Here is a 23,875-nt window from a genome sequence, read left to right on the forward strand (position 1 = left end):
TTCGTTATCCATAAAATTATTCCTCATAAATATTTAATTAAAAAAAAAAATAGATGCAAGCCCCCGCGTGCGTTGCTACAGATAAAAGTGGGTGGATATGAACATAAACTCACAAAAATCACAACAAAAATGCACTCTATAAAATTAGCAAAGAAAATTATGCAATAACAATGAGAAATTATCTGTGGAAAGGAAACCGACGGATAGAAAAATATTTACGTGCACCTTTAGCAGATTAATCTTTTTTTGCAGGGAATAATAAGATTTAAATTTAAACGCAAATTTTTAGTAGAAAATGACTTTAATGGGGTGAATATAAACGTGAACAAGTGAATATTTATTTTTTGTAATTTCGAGAGAGAGAAAATTACATTTTATCTGTGGGCAGACATCGTAAACTGAGTGTAATAAACGTATAAGTACAGTAAAAGTCGTAAAATATAAATTTAGATGAAATAAACAAAAAAATGCGGATGTTATTCGCTTGAGTTTAGAATTTTCCAATTTTCCAAATTCGCTACGTAACATAATGTTGTGGTGGTGGGAAGACCATCCCTTCTAATCTGTTTTTGGGGATGCAAAAAAAACGAATTTAAGATACGCAGAAAATGAATTAATTGACGTAGGGACTCCCAAGAAACCCCGGGATCCAAACAAGAAAACGAAAGATGTTACGACACCAGATAGGCGACTATTGTATAAAGAATATCCCTGAAGAGCTACCAATTTGCTTACAGAAAGTATGATGAGGATAATCTAAATAGCTGGGGGGACGACCCCGATGCCACGAAGACGATCAACTTACAAAACGAAGCTGCCAAATCGATCTCTCGACGCGAAGGAAGCACCTCTAATCTCCAGTGCATCGTTAATAATAGAACAATTCCTACCAAATTTTCTAGTATTGTACCTTATATTATGACCTACTTTGCTGTGTACTTCTAAATCTTCTGAATGTAAGGGAAGTTCCCAGTAGATTTCCAAGATATATTTGTACAAATATCAGGATGGGGAATATTTTCAAGCTAACACCATTTTTTTAAGGAAACATTTCTGATCGTAGATCACCTCCCCCTCCTTATTGCACCCCATTTTCACAACCAACGCCAAAGCTAAGACTTGTTTCGAAAAACTATTAATAAAAGCCTTTAATATGATGCCCTAAATAACTACTATGTTTAGGGAAATAAGTGTCTGCATCTTTTCTTGTCTGCATGGACACTTCCGTAAACTCGACAACAACAAATTATGCCATAGATTGGCTGCATGCTCACCAAATTTAATGTCAGTTGGTGAAATGGTTTTCGAATGAAGTGCGTGTGACAGACGGACAGAATAGCGAAAGGATAATACAGGTCATAAAAGGGTTCTGAGCTAACTACACTGGGAATAATTTACACAATGAATGAGTCGACGAGACTGGACTCTCTTAGGAAATCAGATGGCATTTTCACAAATTCCAGAATTGGTTCAGTGCAGAATTTCTTGAAAGTACATCACCCAAAGGAAGATAGGAGAAAATTAGTAGTTCCTGCCACTTTTTTGTTGCAAGAGCAATGCGAAAACTGTGAGAATATTGGTTACCAGTCAAAAAGCAAGAGCTACTATACTAATATACTTCGGGTATTTCGAAGAAGATGGCATGAACGACATCTACTATATGTCAAAAGAAAGTTTAGATAACCTGGAGCAAGTTCTAGGGAATAGCTCAAGAGCTAAGTATCTACATTTTGGTAAAAGGTTTAGATAGTTTTCATATTAAAGACCAGAAAGAATGAATGATGATCAGAAGAATGGTGCCAAAGTCGTACCAGCTAAAGGAAAACTAACCAACTTTTGACAGTGCAATAATTGTGGATCGCTACCTATGTCAATGAAAAAATGCACCAAAAGAAGTGTGTTTTCACCACCTCTGTGAAGTATGTGCAGACTGTGAACAGGAACTTTGAAATGATATGTAGCAATCAAGAAGTCTACACACAGGAGGCGCAAATCTAGGGGCACAGAATGTCAGTGCGTATACATGGACTAGGTACGAGGTAACTAGCTAGTCCCTGGCCCATGCAGTTCGTGCATCGATGTGTCTAGATGGTTTTCTTGTGTCTGTTTCCCCATCCCTTGTGGCAAGCCATAAACAGCTATGTTCGCAGCCATTGTCTAGTAACCAAATGGCCCCACACCAATGCATTGCATCACATACACGGCAGTAAAACCAGAGTACATGTGCGACATTTTTCAAGCGCAAGTATCGCAAAACGTCGACCATGTGCAATGCTTTTCTTCCGCCGTACATATCCAATCAATGCGCCAAGAGACGAATTCCTGTGTGTAGACTTGGGCTTTCAGTAAATCTAAGTTTTTAAGAGGTCATGGAATGACGCTTTTCAATAAATGACCCCATTTTAACAATGTAAATTTGAAGCTAGTAACAAAACAAAAACCGGCCTAAGAATGTTCATTCTAAATGGGAAGTATCGATCTACGCAAAGTGTCCGATCGAGATTTGATCCCTTGTCAGGCAAAGATTTGCCAAATTAAAAAAAAATATTCTAGAAAAACTACCTTAAAATTTAACTGTCATTCAGGCCAACCACACAACATAGGCTTCAAAGAAGCTTCTCACGACTCAAGGAATTTTTTGGCTCAACAGGCACAAAATCTATTCACGACTGTATCTTCTTTTGTCCAAAGAATGGAGTTATCGACAATCCAATATTCGATAGGAAACAACAGTTTATTTGAATTTCGAAAAACTTCTTGGCCCGAGCAAGACATGAGACTGGACAGAAACTTGTCTATTATTTAGCACCAAAAGGAGTTGGAAGTTCGTTTGTCCCAATCTATCAAAATAACGGAATTCTTCGTCGAAAAAAAGGAGATAATTTTAAATTGCATGAGATTTTTCTCTACGATTTTTATACTATTGGCTTTCTTAACCACGGACTGGACTATTTGTATCCGAATACGAGACCGAGAGAAATTTCAACGTTTCAAATTTTTATATTCGGGAAAGGATGAAATTTTGAATTGGAGCAAGTTTCACGGTTCGGATAGGGTTTTAAATGATATCATCTACTCTAAGGGGGAGTACCAGCCTTTTTCATTTAGAGAAAACCAGTGCTCCAACAATTCAAACGTTGTTAGAGCTTTTTCCAGTCAAATTCCCAATTAAGTTCGTATTCTCTCTAATCAAATGGTTTTTTTCTCAAATTCGTATTTTTCTCAACCAAATTCGTATTTTTCTCAACCAAATTTGTTATTTTTCCAGCCAAATCAATATCTTTCCCAGCCAAATTTTTACTATTCCCAATCAAATCCCTATTTTTCCCAAGCAATTTAGTAACCCCTTTAATATGACACACTGCGACAAAATTGAACTTGAAATTGAGGCAAAAATCTGGATATAAAAAGTACAACCCCAGTACAGTCAATTGGACAGGAAAAATGCGAACTCGATTGGGAAAATAATCTTGGGTACGTATCTGCCACTATAGCCAGAATCACCATCATCAGGGCAACAATCGGTGTCCGATATGAGCCTAACTTAGTAAAGACAGACACCCCTGTTTTGGCCCAACGTCCACCAATCCGATATCCCTAATTCCTGTCGAATTTGTCTGGCGTCCTGGCCTTCGCCGTCGTTCCATTTGAGAAGAGTCTGCCTTCTGTCTTCTGTCTGTCTTCTTTTTCTACCACAGACATTGCCTTTATAAACTTTCCGGGTTGGATCGCAAAAAGTATTGGAACAAATGCAGTGAACCACCCCATTGAATTTGACAGATAATTTTCAGCACCGCCTCCGAAACTAGCCTACACCTGATGAGAAGACCTTATTTTAAAGCCACGAGTAAATTTTTGACCCTAATCAAATCAATGTTGGCAACCTATCACCCAGGGAACTTCCATGGTTGCGGTCTCTGCAATAGGCCAATGTGGCTTTCTCATAAGCTCCACTGCTTGACTTCCCAACTTCTCCCATGTGGTTTTCAGTATTGCGGAGACGTGCTTCCACCTGAAAGACTAGTGTTTGTGCGGTACGGGAACTCGCTTGTTTGATGGTTTTTTTTTATTTTTCTCTATTCATGTGCTCATATGGTTTCCACGAGTATGGGGTTAGGAGATCCACTGTGTCAAATGGTATCTCTTAGCACAACAAAATCAAACATACTCATTGAGGCGACCAGGTATTAGTGAGGCTCTGGTCCAAAACAGTTAATTACCCTCGATCACAAACTACCTAACAGGCACGGTTCGCTTAACATCCTGAATTGGGGGAGTTGCTTATCGATTCTTATAGTGTCTAAAGTCGTAGTGTTTTGTTGATAGTAGAATCACATCAGACGGGCCTTTACTATCACCACCCATTGATGGTCTTGATAGACGAGAGGTTGATCCCTGGAGAGCCACTTGTTAACCCCAGGAAGCTATACTTGACGTGAGGGTCAAAAATTAGATCATGGGCTACTTCTGTCAAGATTCAACTTGGTCGGAAATGTTGGACACCGGCACGAATCATAGAACAAGTCAGGAAACCGGAAGCTAGACGCTTCAGGTATGAAAGGTTTTGTGTATTTCTTTTATAAAGAGATTTGAGTGTGCATTTGTCCCATTAGCATGTAGCACGTAAAATATGCATATATTATGTGAAAATAGCCACTTTCAAGCGATATTGACATTCATAGTTTTGAATTTGCAGAGGAGCGCAGATTTGACCTGGTATAACTTGGTTAGTAATAGTGCGATTTTCACCAAATTTGGCGGGATCATGATCTATACTGTAGCCTACATTGCTGCAAAATTTTGTGATTCTAGGGTGAACTTAAGGGGGGTTTTCCTGTCAATTATTATTTGAACAGGTATCGATATGGAGGGTATTTCGGACACCAAATAGTGGCAGCCCCCTGATTTTTTCCAGATTTTTCGGTTGGGTAGTTTCTGAGAATGGGTTCGTTAAAAAAATCACCACTTTCAACCCCCCGCACTCCCCACCTTTTCAGCAAAAGTCAAAACTAATACCGGCTTCGAAAAGTACTAACCGAGACCTTTAATTTGATACCCCACATGACTATATTTGATGAAAAAAAAATTTACACCCCCCTTTTGCATGTATGGGGACCAACCCTTAAATTCGTCGTAAGAGGATGTAACTCACTATATGCGTGAGCGTTCATAGTTTTCACCTTTCTACCAAATTTGGTGTCAATCGCTATAACCGCCTCCGAGAAAAATGCGTGTGACAGACAGACAGACAGACAGACGCTCCTCTCCGCAGATCACGTGTCCCACCCTCTTGCTGAAAATCATCCAGGGGTTATTCCCCCAGCAAAAGGAGAGCACCGACATATTCCAACCACCTCTGAATGTGGCGGCAATTCCTCCAGTCACCAGAGACGAGCTGCTGGAGATCTGCAGCAGAATAGGAGACAATAAAGCGCCGGGCCTGGACAGAGTGCCGAATAAGGCCCTTAAGCTTGCCGTGAAATCCAGGCCGGACATGTTCGCTGAGCTGTTCGAAGCGTGCATGTCCGAAGGAATATTTCCGGCGGCTTGGAAGCGACAGAAGTTGGTACTTCTGCCTAAGCCTGGTAAACCTCCAGGTGAACCATCGTCATACCGACCCATATGTCTTTTGGGCACGATGGGGAAAATGTTAGAGGGAGTAATCTATAATAGATTACTCCCGGTTGTTGAGGGCCAAGGCGGCCTTTCAGATCGGCAGTATGGGTTCCGAAAAGCCAGATCAACCATTGATGCCATCAAATTGGTTAGTGGCTTGGCCGAAGTTGCAATTCACGGAAAGGGTAGTACCAGCAAATATTGCGTGGTAGTAACCCTGGACGTGAAAAATGCATTCAATTCGGCTAATCGGAATCTAATACGCAAATCCCTAGCGAAGATTGGTATTCCCCATATCTCGCTGCTATCGTCGATAGTTACTTAACTGAAAGGAGGCTATGGTATGATACTGATGACGGACCCCAGGAGTACGTTGTTTCCGCCGGTGTCCCACAGGGCTCCGTATTGGGCCCACTACTGTGGAACATCATGTACAACCGGAGGAAGCCACAGTGGTGGGTTACGCTGACGACATAGCACTGGTTGTTGTCGCAAAGCATCTTGAAGATGCTGAGTTATACTCAAGCGAGGCAATCAGTGCTGTCAAATGCTGGTTGGAGAGCTCTGGTTTGACGCTTGCGGAGGAGAAAACAGAAGCGGTCCTCATCACGAAGCGCCGGAAGAGAAATTACGCCTGTTTTAGAATCGGGAATCATATCATCACTTCCAAGCCGACTATCAAATACTTGCGGGTGGTGATAGACTGGAAGCTCAGCTATAAGCAACACTTATAGTATGTTTGTGATAAATCATCCACTGCTAGTATGGCCCTGGCGAGGATGATGTCGAACGTGGGAGGGCCACGGCATACCTCTAGGTTGCTTATGGCCAGGGTGGTGACCTCGATCATGCTCTATGCGAGCCCAGTTTGGAGGGAGGCGTTGTGGATGTCAGGGAATGCTACCAAACTGAGTTCAGTCTACAGGAGGACAGCCCTGAGGGTATGCTCTGCCTTCAGGACTGTCTCAGATGATGTAGCATTCGTCATCTCTGGAATGATGCCGATTGACATCTTGGCAGATGAGATGGCGAATATATACAATGCAAAGCCAACCTCTTCCTTATCGCGGACGAAGAACGCTGAGAGGGAGAGATCCATAAATAGATGACAAGAGCGGTGGGAACGCTCGGGAAAGGGCCGGTGGACGCACAGGCTCATTTTACAAACAAAACCTTAAAAATGAGTCTACCATACAATTTAATTACCCTAGGAGTTTACAGTGTACTCAAGACGAAATTGGATGAGGCGGGGAGTGCTGCTCCTGCAGCTCATTTCCCGAAGAAAAATTGGTGCATCTGCATACGAACCAATTGCATACCCACATATCGGAGAGATTAGTAGCATTTTCCTTAGCGTGTACAATAAATTGGGCATACCCTGGAGACTTAAAGTGTGGAGAATCCAGGTCCATGTCTGCGGTGTTTCAGTTTCTTTCCAAAGCTTCTATATTAGTTGGTGAATACACTCGAAACAGAGGAGTCTCGCAAGTCTTTCCATTGTGTTATGATGAAAAAATATCCCTGAAGCTTAAAAGCCTATCTGGTCACTCTACTGTGAAAGTCTGATTTGTTCAGCAGTCTGAGCGAATCGTGGTCTGTCAGCACTTCAAAAGTTGACCCTTCTATATATGCTCCAAAACCGGCGGGTGCTTCCACCGCTACAAAGATTCCTGCTGTCTAATAGTATGCATTCGTTATGACCAAATTTACTTTCTCGACATGTAGGCAATTGACACCTTATCCTCTTGCTCTGATTTGGACCAAAACACTGTTTTTGGACGCATGAAGTCGAAACTAGTATGAACCTAGTTGGACTCGGCAGTGTGTGACCGATAATGTGTCCCAAATAGAGGACTTATTTCATTACGAATTGGTTTTTCCGCAAATTTAGCTTCCGCCAGTGCGTCCTGCATACAGAACCACTTCGACCAAGAAGAATAGGTGCTAGTCGGAGGTCCTTTTGTTAAGCAAAGGGTCAAACGGACAAATACGAGGCTGTAAGTATGCATGGATGACTTTATCCATCACTCGTTTTACAGTCCGAGGAACATTACACAAACTGCATAGCCGCAGAGTAAAAAAGTGGTCGTCCTGGAATTGTGAAAATCGTCTTTTATTTTTAAGCGCTTCATCAAGGCTTCCAGCACGGATCCTGAAAGTCTAAGCTGGTAATGAATTTAGTATTCGGGGGACGACCGAAAATTCTATAAATGGAGGTAGAGGATACGCGTTTTTACGTTTTTACGATCTTTAGTCTACGTGCATGAAAACAAAGATATTCTTGGTCTGGCTTCATCATAAGGGTGAGCAGCAAAGACGAGGAGCATTACGATTCTTTGATGGCTCAAAAAAGAGGACCTTCCAAAAAATAACAAAAAAAAGGTCGCCTTGTCATAGATTTCTACATAAATCTAAGGGTATGTTTTGAAAACGCAAAAATATTTCTTTCCAAGAGGTTCTTCATGAGGTCAAAAGTTACTTACACTGAGTTATTGGTAGGTGTGACAGATAAAGTAATCCAAGGAATGCGATACATACCTGAAATAAAATAGAAAAATTTGTTAGATTCGCTGATTATTATTATTTCGTAATAAAATTTTAAATTAAATTTAAAAATTTTGTATTGAGAGAATTTGGAGTCAGCAGCCATTTTGTTTCAGACCCGACCGATTGACAAAGAGCTTCCTCCAACATTTTTTGACCCACGGACCCCTTGTTTTGGCCAAAGTAGTCCAGTTTTTAAAAACAATGACTGACAACTTTCGTCCTGAATATATGTAATTCAGACTCATATCATGTTTGGAAATTATTGTGTAAAAGAACCACTTCCAATCACGCTGCTTCCAGGGCAGAGGTGAGGCAGCATCTGATGAGTTCTCTTTGCCCTGGACGAATTATCAACCCGTCTTTCCAGTAAATATTTTTAATCTATTAAAATTTATTTTATTATGAAATTATCTTAAAATATTTAATTAAAAATTCAAATTTTATACATTAAAAAATTTAAAATAATAACCATTATTATAGGTACAACAAAACAAAGAACTTTCAACCAATTCGCAATTTTGACATTCTTGCATTTCTGCTCACCAGGTAATCAGCATACCCCACAGGTTATTCTTATGAACTACGTCCCACAAAAAGGTCTACAGGAACCATATATACAAAACAAGCATGACCCATCAAGGTTACCTGGTTGACCAAAGGTTTACCTCTTTTCAACAATTTCTAGAAGTCGAATACCTTCTTAGAATACATAGATGACCTTTAATAAAATTTATGAAGCATATTTTCGAAAAAACCTTCAGGATTCAAATTACCGAAAATTCCAGAAGTATCTTAATGACCACGTTTACTCTTGATTGTGAAATTGCTGCTGATGGTATCTATCAAAATATTTCTCGGGAAGCTATCATCGCTTCTGGCCTGCACATTCCACGTTCCATGTCATCATATTTCCTTGCATATATTCAAAACTTCTAAGGCTTCTACTGAGACCATTCTCGATGCGCATTATTCCTCAACTTTGACGACCTCTTTCCTGTACAATATAACCAAGCTCGTATGACGGCTTGGGTATGTTGTACATCTGAACCCCTTCTTTTTGTGCCTCCTTTTTTGCTCGAATTTACATTGTCCCTGTATTAATTTGCAACCTGCAGGCATTTTTGTCCCCATTCGCCCCCGTGGTTACGCTTTAATAAGCCTTTTTTTCCCCGGTCTTGTTTATAATAATAAATAATAATGCAGAACGCAAAGACGACAAAATGGAGATAAAATTTTATAAAAGAATGCTTTAAAGCCAGGGTTCCAGCAGACTTCAACTGAAAGATTTAAAGATGTTGTTGTCATCTTTCATCTTTCTTTCCTTTCTACTTTTTTTTTGCTTCTTCTCAGATTTTACGCTCTTGAGATTTTCTGGATCATACAATACTTTGTGCAAGGTTACAACCGAGGTGCTCGTCTGTCTTTTTTTTTATTTTCCTTTCTTCATGAATCGTCTAGATTGCTGCTTGCTCTTCTGATTACACTCTTTAACGTTTTCGAGGGTATCTGTGTGTATACAACTAATGTTCGCGGAAAAAAAAGATATTTCTTTGCTTTAGATTCATTATACGCCAGTGAGGTATGAATATAATGCTCGAAAAGACCCCAGAAGACTGTATGCTTCGTCAAACTTCCAAACTCTTTGTTCGACTTCTTCAAAGTTGTGTTTTTTTTTCCCATGTTCTGCTGCTTCCACGACAGCAAGCAATCCAATGCTATTATAAAAAGCGCGCAAAAATATGGTTCAATGCGCGTCCGTTGTTCGTTGATTTACTTTATTTTGTTCGTCTGGTGGATCTGTTATGGTTGAGAAATTAATTTATATATTGCTTAAATGTCCAGAAATTTCGTTAATGTTGTTTTGGAATGTTCTTTGATCGTTCCATTGCTTCTTCCAGCTCTTCAAAAGACCACTCCAATCTTTTCGGAGTGTATTCCATGTAACAATTAGTCGTGGTCTCTTTGTTTCATTTCGTATTCCGGAAATTCCCTTCTACGATTCGACACCAGTACAGTCGTCAAGCTCTGCAAATAACATATGTGAAAGGCGTACCACAAGGTTCTTTTCTAGGTCTATTGTTGCTCGTACTCTGTCGTTCGCCTCAATTTTCATGAAAGATAGGCATTTCGTGGAGATTATTTTGAGTCATCCAAGTAGGAAACAAGTATTTCTTTATACTGGATGCATTCCAAACAAGTCGGGAAACATGAAGCTGGACACTTCAGGTATGAAAGGTTTTGTGTATTTCTTTTATAAAGACATTCAAGGGTGCATTTGTTCCATTAGTACGTAGTACGGAATATATATCTTGAACTTGCAAAGAAACAGCACCTTTCCTTGTTAGTAATAGAGCGATTTTCCCCAAACTACTTGGTAGGATCATACTTTATGTTATAGCCTACATTGCTAGGATGAACTTAAGAGGAGCTTTCCAGCCTAGGCACCATATAGCGGCAGCCTCTTGATTTTTTTTCAGATTTTTCGGTTGCGGTCCATGGTTCATTAAAGAAATCATGATTTTCTACCATCTGCAATCCCCACCTTTCCAACAAATATCAAAACTGAGGCGGGCCTCAGAAAGTACTAACCGAGACGTTTAATTTGATACTCCACATGACTACATTTGGTGAAAACAAATTTACACCCCCCTTTTGCATGTGTGGGGAACAGGAGTTCTGTTCGGAAGCGGACGTAAACCCGTAGGGGAACGTCTATATAATCGTGATGGGGCGATTTAAAGACCTTTCATCTCCGCAGATCACGTGCCCTTCACTCTTGTTAAAAATTATCCAGGGGTTATTCCCCCAGCAGGAAGAGGGCACTGACAGCTTCCAGCGACTCTGAATGTGACGACAATACAGCCAGTCACTAGTGACGACCCGCAGGGGATCTGCGCTAGAATAGAATTTAACGAAGCTCCGGGTCTGGATGGCGTGCCGAAAAGGGTCCTTAAGCTTGCCGTGAAATCCAGACGGGACATGTTCGCTGAGTTGATCGAAGCGTGCATGTCTAAGAGGATATTTTCTGCATTATGGAAGCAACAGAAGTTATTACTACTGCCTAAGGCTGGTAAACCTCCAGGTAAGCCAACCTCCGACAGACCTATTTATCTTTTGGACACTGTGGAGAAAGTGCTAGAGCGAATAATCTACAATAGATTACTCCCGGTTGTTAAGAGCCAGGGAGGCCTCTCAGATCGACAGTATGGGTTCCGTAAAACCAGATCGACAGTATGGGTTCCCTAAAACCAGATCAACCATTGATGCCATCGAATTGGTTACACGCAAATATTACATGGTTATGACCCTGGATGCGAGAAATGCTGCTATTGTGAACAGCTATTTACAAAATGATGCTCATATTGGGAATCATATCGTCACTTCCATCAAATATAAAACTTAGGAGGGATGATAGACGAGAACCGTCTGACCTCAGCTATAAGCAACACGTGCATAGTGCACGACAAAGCTTCCACCGCAAATGTGATGTCGATCGGGGGAGGGCCACGGCATGCTTCCAGGTTGGTTATAACTAGGATAGTGAATTCAGTCCTGCTTTATGCAGCTCCAGTTTGGAGAAAGGCACTGCAGGTCACATTTAACGCTAACAAACTGAGTGCAGTCTACAAAAGAACTGCCCTAAAGGTGGACTCAGCATTCAGGACTGTATCAGATGATGCAGCATTCGTCATCTCGGAAATGATGCCCATTGACATCTTGGCAGATGAGGTGACGAACGTATACAAAGCAAAGTTTATCTCTCCTTTATCGCAGACGAAGGACGCCGAAAGGAAGAGATCTCTAATTAGATGGCAAGAGGGGAACGCTCGGGAAAGGGTCGGTGAACACACAGGCTCATTCCTGCCATCAAGGAGTGGTTAGAAAGACGGCATGGTGAGACTAATTATAATCTTACCCAGTTTTTCACGGAGCATGGATCATATAGCCAGTACCTGTTCAGGTTTAAACTAGATACCTCAACCGATTGTCCAAACTGCAATGTTGTCCTAGAGAACCCAGAGCACGTATTCTTCTACTGTCCAAGATGTGTGGAAGAAAGGAAGAACCTAGAGGAGACTCTAGGAGAGATCCTTTTACCAGAAAATCTGGTGCAAAAAATGTTAGTAGGTCAGCAAGACTGGGATGCGATCAACTCCATGGTCACATCTAACTAGGGAAAACTGCGAAAGGCAGAAAAGACTAGAAAAGCGCGATTATGTACACTGCGTAGAGACGAAAGGTAACCAAGCTAAAGTGAGCTGACTGTATGGAGGTACACAGATGGCGACCATCCGGCTGCCAACAGAAGCAGCGCGCAAGCTGCTGGATGTCGGGAAGGTCCGTACTGGATAGGTAGTCTGTCGTCTTAGAGAGCAAATCTCACTGAAGAGATCTAGCGAGAGTGTGCACAAGTGAGTTTGATCGGTCTGACTGATGCAGACGTTGTGGTGAGACAGGTCACATTGTTCGGGATTGTAACAAGGATTCAAGAAAATGGAAACGTGGCTGATGATCTCATCATTAATGGAGATCTTCAGAGTAAGTTTAGATCCAAATGGTCGGAATGATTAAGAATCGTAGGTAACAGTGGATACATCACGCATGAAAATAAGGTCGTTCGCCCTGTTACCCATTATAGTTCTGAATGCGGATCGATTGTCAAAAGCAATAAACGGCGCCCCGCGGTAATGAAGACAAAGATTTTGTGTAAGACTAATGATGTAATATGCTTTGATCATATCCAAAATGAGAACTGACTAAGATGGGCCAAAGCAGCGAAGTTGATGGAAAACGTCAAAAGGTTCGACCGGCACAGAAAGAAGTCGAAACGATCATACATCTGCGACTACAATTATGTAGACCTCACGAGAGGAAAAGGGAAAGATGAAATACTCCCGGGGTTGGCGAGATTCGCGAAGGTTAAAGATAGTTTGGTAATATAGAGAAACCGCTATTGATCCTGGGAGCAGATTTTCTCCTACAGCCCTGCTCATGTATCACTTCGAAGAGGCATGCAAAGGATATTTATTGTTCCACCTGTTTGATGCAGAAATTGAGAGATAAAGAAGATACACGAGAAATCCGAAAGGACCTTCTCAAATCCATGCTGTACCAACAAAGGAAGACTTACGTAACTGGGTTGTGTAAACTAAAACGCGAAATTAATTTAAGTCGACGTCGACATTTGAAGAGCCGCCGGATTTTGACCACGTGAATCCTACGGGAATCTCTGCAATGCTCTGTGGATCACGAATTAGGCTGGGCAAGTAGCGACATGAAAGGTTGACAGCGAAATTATACAATATATTTTTTTAGGGATTAGGGAGTCCTAAGTCCGCACCGACTTGATGCCGGACCGGACCAAACGGAGAGCAACTTGCTCCCACTCTTGATGGTCCACGGACTCCTCTTCTTAGATCTAACACCCAAGTTTCCAAAATTAAAAGAGGGACGAAAACGACTATACCAGGGCAGAGTCAACTCTTCAGACGCTGCCTCGCCTTTGCTCTAGGAGCAAGTCAAGTCAAGTTCTTCAGCGAAAGTGATGGACCAGCAAACTTTCGTTGTGTTATGGGTAAATATAACATCCGCGCAAAGAGAGCTTTCTACAAAAAAAAACGAGACTCCACGATAACACATTCTTGAGCAAAAAATCAAACTGTTGGCGGGACAGTGAACCGCTCAATCTTCACTTGCGTCGTCGTCGGAGCGAAAAATTGCTTAAATGGCGGTAGGAAGAGGATTAAGAGGAAAGAACAGGACAGGACAGAAAAGTAACACTGAAAATTTGCAATAGGTTATGGAGAAACAAAACTTTGGGGCTAGAAGGCAAATCTGATAAGGCCTTCAGGTCCTCGCTTAAGACAAGACGGGACATATTAACCAAATTGGATGGAACATACTTTCCGCCATTTCCAGCATTATGTGTTAGAACCTTATGTTAGTACCTAAAATTGACAAACCCCCAAGTAAGGAATCCTCTTATCGTGACATGTTGTGTAATGAACGAGGGCCTGGACAGCGTGCTTACTGCCGGAAGCGGCAAGTGTCCTGAGTTCAAAAAGGCGCTAAATTCAGTGATAAAATTTGGTTGATCCAAATCAACCTCAATCATTGTAGGATCGCACAAAACCTACTCTCGCAGACCACCCACGAATCAAAGGTTCAAGTGGCTATAATAAGCGAACCCTATAGAAATCCTAACAATAATGTATGGGTAGCCGATTCAACATGTCGGGCAGCCTTGTGGGCACGCGGGGACTAAGCCATCCAGGAATATATGAGGCAGTCCACAAGTGTGGGCAAAAATATACAGCATATACTTCTACAGCTGCTATGCTGTTCAAAGCCTTGACATTGGCTGAATTCGAGGACATGCTGAACAGAACGGTTTTGAATGCAAAAGGACGGAAACCAAAAGTCATCGCCGGTGACTTCAACGCATTTGCCACAGAATGGGGAAGTTCACTGGCAAATGCAAGAGGGCGTTGTCTCTTGGGGCCTTTCGCACAGTTAGATATCATATTGGCTAACGACAATCAGGTTAATGCTTATCGGAAAGGGGAGTCTGGTTCGGTTGTGGATCTGACCTTAGTTGTGAATCAGTGAATAGTACATCCACAGTGATCACCAGGCAATAGTCGTTGACCTGAAGAGCAAGTCAAGCGGTTGGAAATCTGCTCGTCCAAAAATGAGGAGAACGCCAGGTTGGTATGCGAAACGAGCAAACATTGATAGATGTGTGGTTGGACTAGGACACTATATACCATCGGAAAGAGCCCTCCATATCACAGTGTTTCGCGAAGGCATGAGACTCATCGATACCCAGACGTTATGCTTTGCCCAGTAGAAGGCCCAACTGCTGGTGGGATAATCAATTGTCAGAGCTTCGGTCAGTGTGCAGGAACAGGATTGTCCAGGAGGTGAATACAGCGAGCTTACAAGGAATTCCGAAGGCTATATAGCAAAACAAGAGGGACTGCTTCAAGCAATTCTCCGCAGAGGAGAATATAGACCCATGGAGAAGCGCTTACAGTGTTGTGATAGGGACATTTAGAGGTCAAGCAACTCCACAAATTACATGTCCCGATCTTCTACTGAAAATCGTTCAGGGTTTGTCCCCTCAGGAGAGCAAAAGGGATTACAGTCTACACACATCTTTAGATGTGGCTGTAATACCCCCAAGTAGTGACGAAAGAAGTACTGGAGATTTACGGTGGACTGGGAGACAACAAAGCATCCGGTCTCGTCGGAATACTAAACAAAGCCCTTAAGCTGGCCATTAAGTCGAGGCTAGACATATTCGTAGAGTTGTTTGAAGCCGGCTTGACGGACGGTATCTTTCCCGAGATATGAAAAAAACAAAGGTTGCCTAGACCGGATACCGGTTGTTGCGCCGTTGATGATGATGATGAGTGTTGTTGCCTAAGCCTGGTAAGCCTCTTGATGAACCATCTTCCTACAAACCTATATGCCTATTGGACACTATGGGGAAAATGTTGGAGCGAATAATCTACAACAGATTGCTCCCGGCTGTAGACAGTCTGAGGCTTATCAGATTGACAATTCGGCTTTCGTACGGCGAAATCAACCGTTGACCCCATCAAACTGGTCAATTGCTTAGCTGAAATATTGTGCTGTGATGCAAAATGCGTTCAACTCTGCCAATTGAAACCTTATAAGGAAGTCATTTGCGGAAATTGGGATACCTAGTTACTTAATTGCGCTAGTCGACAGCTATTTAACAGATAGAAGGCTCTGATACAACACAGACAATGGATCGAAAGAATACATTGTCTCCGCGAGTGTTCCACAGGGCTCTGTGCTGGGACCGATACTGTGGAACATCATGTATGATGATGTCCTCAACGTCCCAGTTTCTAGCGATTGTTGTTGCAAAAAATCTGGCGGATGTGAAATTATATTCAACCGAAGCAATCACTGCTCTAAAGAGGTGGCTGAAAGATGCAGGTCTTCAACTCGTGGAGGATAAAACAGAGGCGGAGCTTATCACGAAGCGACGTAAGGAAACCACTGCCCGTATCAAAATGGGGAAGCATATCATCACTTCAAAGCCAGCAATTAAATACCTTGGAGTGATGATAGATGCGAGGCTGAATTTCAAAACAGCAGCAACACCAAGGCCTCCAATGTTAGCATGGCCCTGGCAAGGATGATGCCAAATGTTGGGGGTCTGCAATGCATCGTAAGCTGCTTCTAGTTAGAGTGGTTAGCTCTATACTGGTTGACGCAGTGACAATTTGGTCAACTGAATCGAATACCGCATGAAATGCTCAAGAGATGAGCGCGGTTTATAGAAAGACCGCCTTAAGAGTATGCTGTGGTTATAGAACCATCTCGGACGAGGCGGCCTATGCAGTAGCTGATCGACATTTTGGTCGATGAGATGACACTCATCTATGATGAACCCAATTCTTCTTCTAGTTGACACGTGGAGAACGCTGAAAGGGAACAATCATTATGCAGAATGCAGCAACGGTGAGAACGGGCGAAAAAAGGTCGATGCACCCACAGATTGATTCTCAGCATGAACGTGTAGACCCAGAGAACCTATGATGAGATAAACTATGACATCAGGCAGTTCCTCATGGGACATGGCGTTTACCCTAAATACCTCTATAAGTTTCAAACTGAACAGCTCACCCAACTGTCCCAGAGAAGGTATTCCAGAGGACCCGGGGCATATTTTCTTCCATTGTCCTAGGTTCGCTGAGAAAAGGAAGAGTTTAGAGAAGACAATGAGAGGAACAGTAGCACCGAAAAATATAATTGGGAGAACTGGAATGCAGTGATCGACATAGTAGGGCGGATTCAGTGCAAGTTGAGGCAGGCAGAGGAGACCAGAAAGGCGCGGTTGTGAATGCAATCGATGGGCGAAGGGAGAGACTAGAGCCATGTCCACCCCGTGACGGAAAACTTTGCGGTGGTTCCGCCGGGAAGAGAACAAGAGGTAGGGGTGGTTCTAGTGGGTAAAAATCGCCCCCCCCCCCCCACAAAAAAGATTCCTTCAAAGATGGTATGTCCTTCCAAGTACTTCACTATAAAAACTGGATAATATCTTCAGTTTATGGTAACCGCTCCATGGTCTGAGGCTAACCAACATGGAAAAACTAACGTACTTACTGTATTACGGCCACTATAGGCTTTACCGTACCACATAACACCAAAGTAAACCATGAAAAACTTGATGAAAACAAATCAATCCATGGCAAACAGACACTATCTATTCATGTATCTTTTGTATTTTCTCCATTCGACAATAACTCCAATTCAATGAACCGTAAAAGAAAAGGCAGAAGGCAATGTGCATAGTGGAAAACTTTGATGTAAAAACTGTAGGAGAAGAAGTAAAAAAAAAGATACAAGATACATGGAAAAAACTAATAAAACACTCCTAAGGTCACTGACCCAAAATACACAATCGCAGACTCATCATGCTCAACTCTGTATCTTTTTTTTTCTGCTGCTACAATCTCTCTTCAAAAGCCCAAACTGAAATCACGAGGTGGAGGTAAGATGTCGGGGCTGGCCATCGATCTATCATTATTGTTAGCTGATCGAAATGATCGTATCTAATTGGTAGGAAGAAAACTGTTACGAATGGAGCAGATTGACCAGATAGACGTGTGTATATCGTCATAACCATCTAATAAACTGAAAGTTCCGCTCGAGGCTTGACAAAGGAAAATGTTAGTAGTTGAATGCGATCTGCCTTGAAATTATATAAACCTACATACGATCGGGTCAGGTTGACCTTTTTCCAAATCTAGATAACTACCCAATAAAAAAAACTATGGAGTATCTGAAAAAGATACAAACGTACATTTACGATACGCACGCTCGCTGTGGATGATATATGTCTGCGCGCGTAAATTCGAAACAGTGTTGATGATTTAATGAGATGAAAGCGGACTACGTGAATGTGCGCACAGTGGCATTAAAGATACCCGAGGAGGAGGAGGGGGAGGAGGAAGCAAAAAAGATACATTCAAAAGCGCCATTTCTTCTTCATTCGACGACCATATGAAATAGTAAACCAACGAACTTTATAAAGCAACACGTCATGATTTCTACTTCGCGCCTCTTCTTTTGCACGATCTCTTACGCGCTCGCCTCCCAGCTATAAGTTGGACTTCGACCACTACGTCTACCAAAGCTGCTAACAATCTTCAAGACGATGCTGATGATGAAAGCAGTATCGCTGTGGTTATTACCACCGCCACCAACCATCATCTTCCATCTTCCATACAACAATAATGACCGAGAAAGGTTGACAACCTTCTTTTTTCCGGTTAACCATACCAACCTCATCTTCCAAGCGCCCCTTTCACGCACTTCTGCATATTTCTTTCTTGTCTTATCATCCAATTTCTTCATTTCTTCGTTGGGGCTTTTTTTTCTACACTGAGATTCCCGTATTTCTTTGTATCTGAATCTTAAAACTTTTGAATTCATCAATATTGACTTTATTTTGTTATTGTACATTCTGATCAGCGCTGATCAAAAAGAGATCAGCACAAGATCACGTATGATCACGTCTTCTGACCAGGCACGATTCAATGGATTATCTGGTCACTCAGAGATTTGGCTTTTTTGGGCTGCTTTTTTAGGGCGTTCCTATAGATTGTATACCTTTTGAAGGTAGGAAACTTGAACCGATTATTACTCTTTTAAGATTCATGGAAAATTCTGTTCAGAACTTGAGAGTCATCTTAAATAATACCTGTCAATCCCCCTCTCAGGCAGCTGTAACTAATGGTCTTAAATTTTCGATTGCCAAATCTTCCACAATACGACGGGTCCCAAACACATGTCGGTTTTTTTCTCTTCCAAACGTGAGCACCACATCTATAAAACGTACAGATGAATTGTATTCGTTTAATAATGAGCCACTAGATAAACTAGTTTACCAAAAATTAAACATGAACGAATCCTATAGAATGTTGAATCCGATATGGAGGAACTACTCAAAAGGAAACAAATCAGGGAACCAGAAACGGGACGCTTCAGATCAGAAAGTTTTTGTGTAATTCTTATATATGTTTGGCGACCGCAGTTTACCCAAGGTTTTACCAACCCTTCCACTTAAGGGATGATCATAGGCATTAGCTCCTCCAGAATCCAAAACTTCCAAGTCTGTTGTTCTTGCAGCCCAACTCCTGAAGCATGATTGGTTCGCTTGTATACCAATCCATCACATGCCTGGAGAATTCTTCCTTGTACGCTCGATCAGTCGCAAATTGTCCGCAGACCGAAAATGTGGTGAATCAAAATCCACGTCTGCGTTCTTCCCAATTCTCTCCAAAACATCCACCTCCACTGGTGAATACATGCGAGATAAAAAAATCCGGCACTAGACGTTGTGATGCCTTCCTTTATTTGATGTTAAACAAGAATCCTTGAAGCTTCAACGCCCACCTGGCCAATCTACCATGAAGGTCTGACTGGTTCATCAGCCATTTCAGGGAAGCCTGGTCAATTACCACTTTGAATGTACCCTCTAAATTTGCGTACTGCCTCCACCGCTGCCAAACATTCCTGTTCAGTGACAGTGTAGTTTCGCTGAGGCTAAATAAGCTTCTTCGACATATACGCTATAGGAACTTCATCTCCCTCTACTGTCTCCTGCATCAGCACCGCTCCTACGCCATGTTGACTTGCGTCACAATCTATGGCGAAAGGTTTGGAAAAGTCGGGGCTGCGCAAGACCGGAGTCGAAGAGAGACTCGTTTTACAAAGATGGCTTCCTCAGTCCAGCAAAGCTGACACTTCTTCTGAAGCATGTCTGTCAACGGTGCAGTCAGCGAGGCGTAATTTGACACAAATCGGTGACACCACCCACACATTCCCAGAAACTGCCGTAGCTGTTCGGCAGTTTTCAGCCGCGGAAAATCTTTGATGGCGCAAACCTTGCTGGGATCGATACAAGTCGTCCCATTACCGATGATATGCCCCAAGTATTAAACCTCCTTCATAATAAATTTGCTCTTCTGGATGTTCAATGTTAAGCCAGAACGTCTCTGCATGATTTGAAGTGCATTGGAGAACCCAAACGGCATGGTTACGAACTGATAGTGGTCCCCCAGGAACTTTGAAGACAACCTTATCCTTGGACACCTCATCCAGGGGAATTTGCCAGAACGCATACTTCAGATCTAGACTTGTAATAAATTTACCCCTCGGGAGACGGCCGAAAATCCCCTCGATGAGAGTAAAGGGATAAGCGTTTTAGGTTTTGGGATAGCTCTTCCCTGTACTTCGTCTCCCGCCATCCAGGATAGTCGTCTGACCATCGACAGAGAGACAGATCATTTAAATATTCTCAACCAACAGAAAGCGATGGTTGCAGTAACAGCACAAACGATGCTGAAGACAATTCTTTCCCCAAAAGCTCTTTGGCAAAGAAGCCTTTTAAACCGATAAGAATAATTTGTAAATGTGCAATAAGCGACAATGAGGATCCAAATGAGGAGCAAGCAATCTCCCCAAAGAGCGGGGGCGTCAGCGATCCTTAACGGAGTTGCTTACGATACGGGGAGTGGCGTCCCCGAGGTACCCGAGCTTCGAGAAAGTTTCTCGGTGAAGAATGAACTGGTAATGACCGGCACACTCGGTCCCCGGAGCCGTCGAAAACTCCTTGCCGACGTTGACGGGGCGATGTCAGCCTAGCTCTGCCAAGGTGGTAGTGGTGACGTGTATCAGAAGCCAGCCCCTTCGGCACCCTGGTTGGGTAGTGTGCATTGAGCCGGTATTAGAAAACCCCGTTGCCTCGAGCGAGCGCTGATCCATCCGTGAACTCCGGGACCAGCTAAACTAAGGTCAGGTAACTGAGGTAAGGACTTTGTCCCGGATAGTATACCCGCTCCTGACTATTGCGGTTGGCTCTCTTGCAGAAGATGCGCTGGTAAAAACTTCAATGAAGACTAAAAACGACATAAATGAGGAGACAACGGGAATGGTGAAGTAATTGGCTACGTTTGTACGCAGCACGAAAATGCGTCGCTCGTAGTATGGGCTGAAATACCCGACAGGACATTGGGATGCGCAAATAAAGAAGAAGACTCACTGACCCAAACAGTACCATGCAATGCTGTTGTCACGGAGAGAGGCACAGTGGAAACTGCTGAAACTAACCAGATGACTGCGAATATAGGACGAGTGGAAGCGCAGGCGACTGTTCTTATGAAAGCGGCAGAGGAAAGGCTTATCAGGAAATGCGCGGTAATTGTGAAACGTATGCGGTCGCGATGTTTCGCCAAAAAACGTCATCAAAGGCGTGAAAAACGGTCTGATGGAACTGGAGGAGTTCCAGGATCGAATTTCGTACTACAGGCAGACATCGAGAGCAACAAAACATGCGCGGAAACCAAAAGCATCCGGCCTCCCCGATGAGAACACCACAAGAGCCAAACGGATCGCAGGTAACCCGCTGCAGAGCAAACTGGGGGAAAAAAAACGAAAGAAAGAAGGGGCATCTGAAGGAGATTTCACTCAGGTACCCTCCAGGGATCAAAAGAAGGAGGCGAAGATGGACAAGAGGCAACAACACGCCGCCTTGTCAGAAAAACCTCCGCCTAAAATTAAAGCGGACACGAAGCGTGGAGCACCAAAAGAAAAGGTGGAAAGACGAAGGAGGACTGAACATTCAACTCTGCTTATTAATTCTATGGAAGGCAAGGCCTTTATCGGATTCCTCAGCAAAACCCATTACAAGATCCAGCCCGAAAATAGCGGAGCAGAAGTGCCCTCCATTCGGACAATGAGGAGTGTAGGACTCCGACAAATTACACTCGAGAACAACATATAAAATTACATTCTGTGAAGCAGTCAAGGGGAGTGAATGCTTTAGTTTCTAGCCTAGAACCCACGTGCTCTCTGGAAATACAAGACCTTGACTACTTCACGGAAAAGAACGAAGTAGAAGAGGCCACCAAGCGCAAATGTTCGGAGGTAACCAACGTTCGGAGTGGTATCACCTTTGCAAACTTCCGAGGCCAAAAACTCGCTGTGGTTAAAGATGCTGAGCAATATCCAAGGAAGCATCTTAACAGCGAGAACAGAAGGGCAACATGCTGCAGATGGGACCAGTTAGGCCATAAGGCGAATATCTGCTATGAAAAAAAGAGTCGCGTTCTATGCAGGCTCGAGGTGGTATCCTGGTTTCAGAGCAAAACTGGAAAGAGGCAGGATGTGATTAACATGAGATCCGCATCCTACAGATTAATAAGCACCGGAGTGCAATCGCTTATGACTCGCTAGCGCAGCTCACTACGGAGACCAATCTTGCCCAAGGCCGACGATGCGACTTTGTCTGGGTTGCGTGTTCAGGGGTAACATCGGGTCCACCAGATACCGCTGCCATCTGGGTTCGGGAGGGCACCCACCTTCGGGCTCTTGCCCAAGACCGAGGAGACAGCTTTGTCTACATTTGCCGTTTAGGGGTAAAGTTTTCCAGTGTCTAACACCGAAAGAAGTCGTTTACCAATAGACCATCAACTGTGATACCAGGTACCTCTCTTATTACCTGGAACTCACGCGGTATTTCCGAGTGTAGTTTTAACGTTGCCATGTCCTTTCCCAAATGGGATTTGCAAAATATGTACAAGCTCCAGCTTAATTTATCACGATTCCTAGTTTTAACGATTCTTTCTTAATTTCTCTCTCAGAGCGCAATTCTCTCGCTTTCTCGGAGATCAATTGTAGGTTCATAAATTTCGAAAACCAGATTATAGAAGAAATTATAGACCCCCCGCTTCCATGTGAAACATTTATGGGGAATTCCTGAGAAAAGTACAGAACGTAAGCAATTCTTTTAAATCAAAATGGAGAAGTCCTTAGAAGAACAGACTTAATGGATCAAAAGAAAGTAGATCGCTATACAATGCGAAGATATTGATGAAGTTACGAAAAAAGGGGATACTCACGAGGCTCTAGAAAAACAGTTCAGATCGAAGAGATTACAAGAATCTGTAATCAAAGGACTTGGGAAGGCCTATGATGTTACGTGAATGGCAACAATGAGTTTACTAGTGCAGGCAGAGCTGGAGGCAGGCAAGGTGAAAATAGACAGCAGGTGTCCCTAAAGAATTGTTTCAAACCCCTAGAATTCGGCCACATAGCGTCAATATTGGTATTATGTCAGGTTACAAGGTTACAAAAAAGTGCAAAGCTGGTTCTCAGTGTGAGCTTTCAAGAGTTGTGTCCATTGTCAGCATGCCTAGTGAAAAGCATTCTACGTAATGAAAAAATGAAAACCCAAAATCATAGTACGTGATTTACTTAGGTAGATCTGCATCCACTTTTCAGAGAATAAGCTCAGGTTCAATGGTTAAGCTAAAACATAAATCTGGTAAGCTGGTGAGCAGAATATTCACAAAAGCCCTCAAAATCAGGCCCCACACTAGAGGGTGGTGGATCTGCAGCTGACAATACCGTAAATTTAGTTCTGAACCTGATAACGGTAGCCCCCAAGGTAACCAGACAAATTTAGGCTGACCGTATTGTACCGGCACCCTACCCTGCACATTAATGGAAGCAGCGTGGAAGGCATCGAGGATTACCCACTTTTCAGCATAAAAGAGTTGTGAGAAACAGAAGAAGGCCCAGGACCCGATGATATCCCGCTAGAAGTATACAAACTTTCTTTAACCAAAAGCCAGCAGTAGGTCTACTGCTCGGTCCATTCAACGCT

General features: G+C 42.7%; 1 protein-coding gene and 1 long non-coding RNA gene across 4 annotated transcripts in view; both read right to left on the reverse strand.

Annotated features, from left to right (window-relative positions):
* Nucleotides 1–23,875, reverse strand: part of LOC119647196 (protein split ends) — a 318,856-nt gene that overhangs the window by 102,395 nt on the left and 192,586 nt on the right. The gene's annotated exons all lie outside the window — the stretch shown is intronic.
* Nucleotides 8,533–9,358, reverse strand: LOC119647197. Its single transcript, XR_005248810.1, has 2 exons — nucleotides 8,937–9,358; nucleotides 8,533–8,881 (listed from the first exon to the last, which is right to left on the reverse strand). It is a non-coding gene; the product is annotated as an uncharacterized LOC119647197 (long non-coding RNA).

Source organism: Hermetia illucens, chromosome 1 (assembly GCF_905115235.1).
Source record: "Hermetia illucens chromosome 1, iHerIll2.2.curated.20191125, whole genome shotgun sequence".
NCBI classification, from domain to species: Eukaryota; Metazoa; Arthropoda; class Insecta; order Diptera; family Stratiomyidae; genus Hermetia; species Hermetia illucens.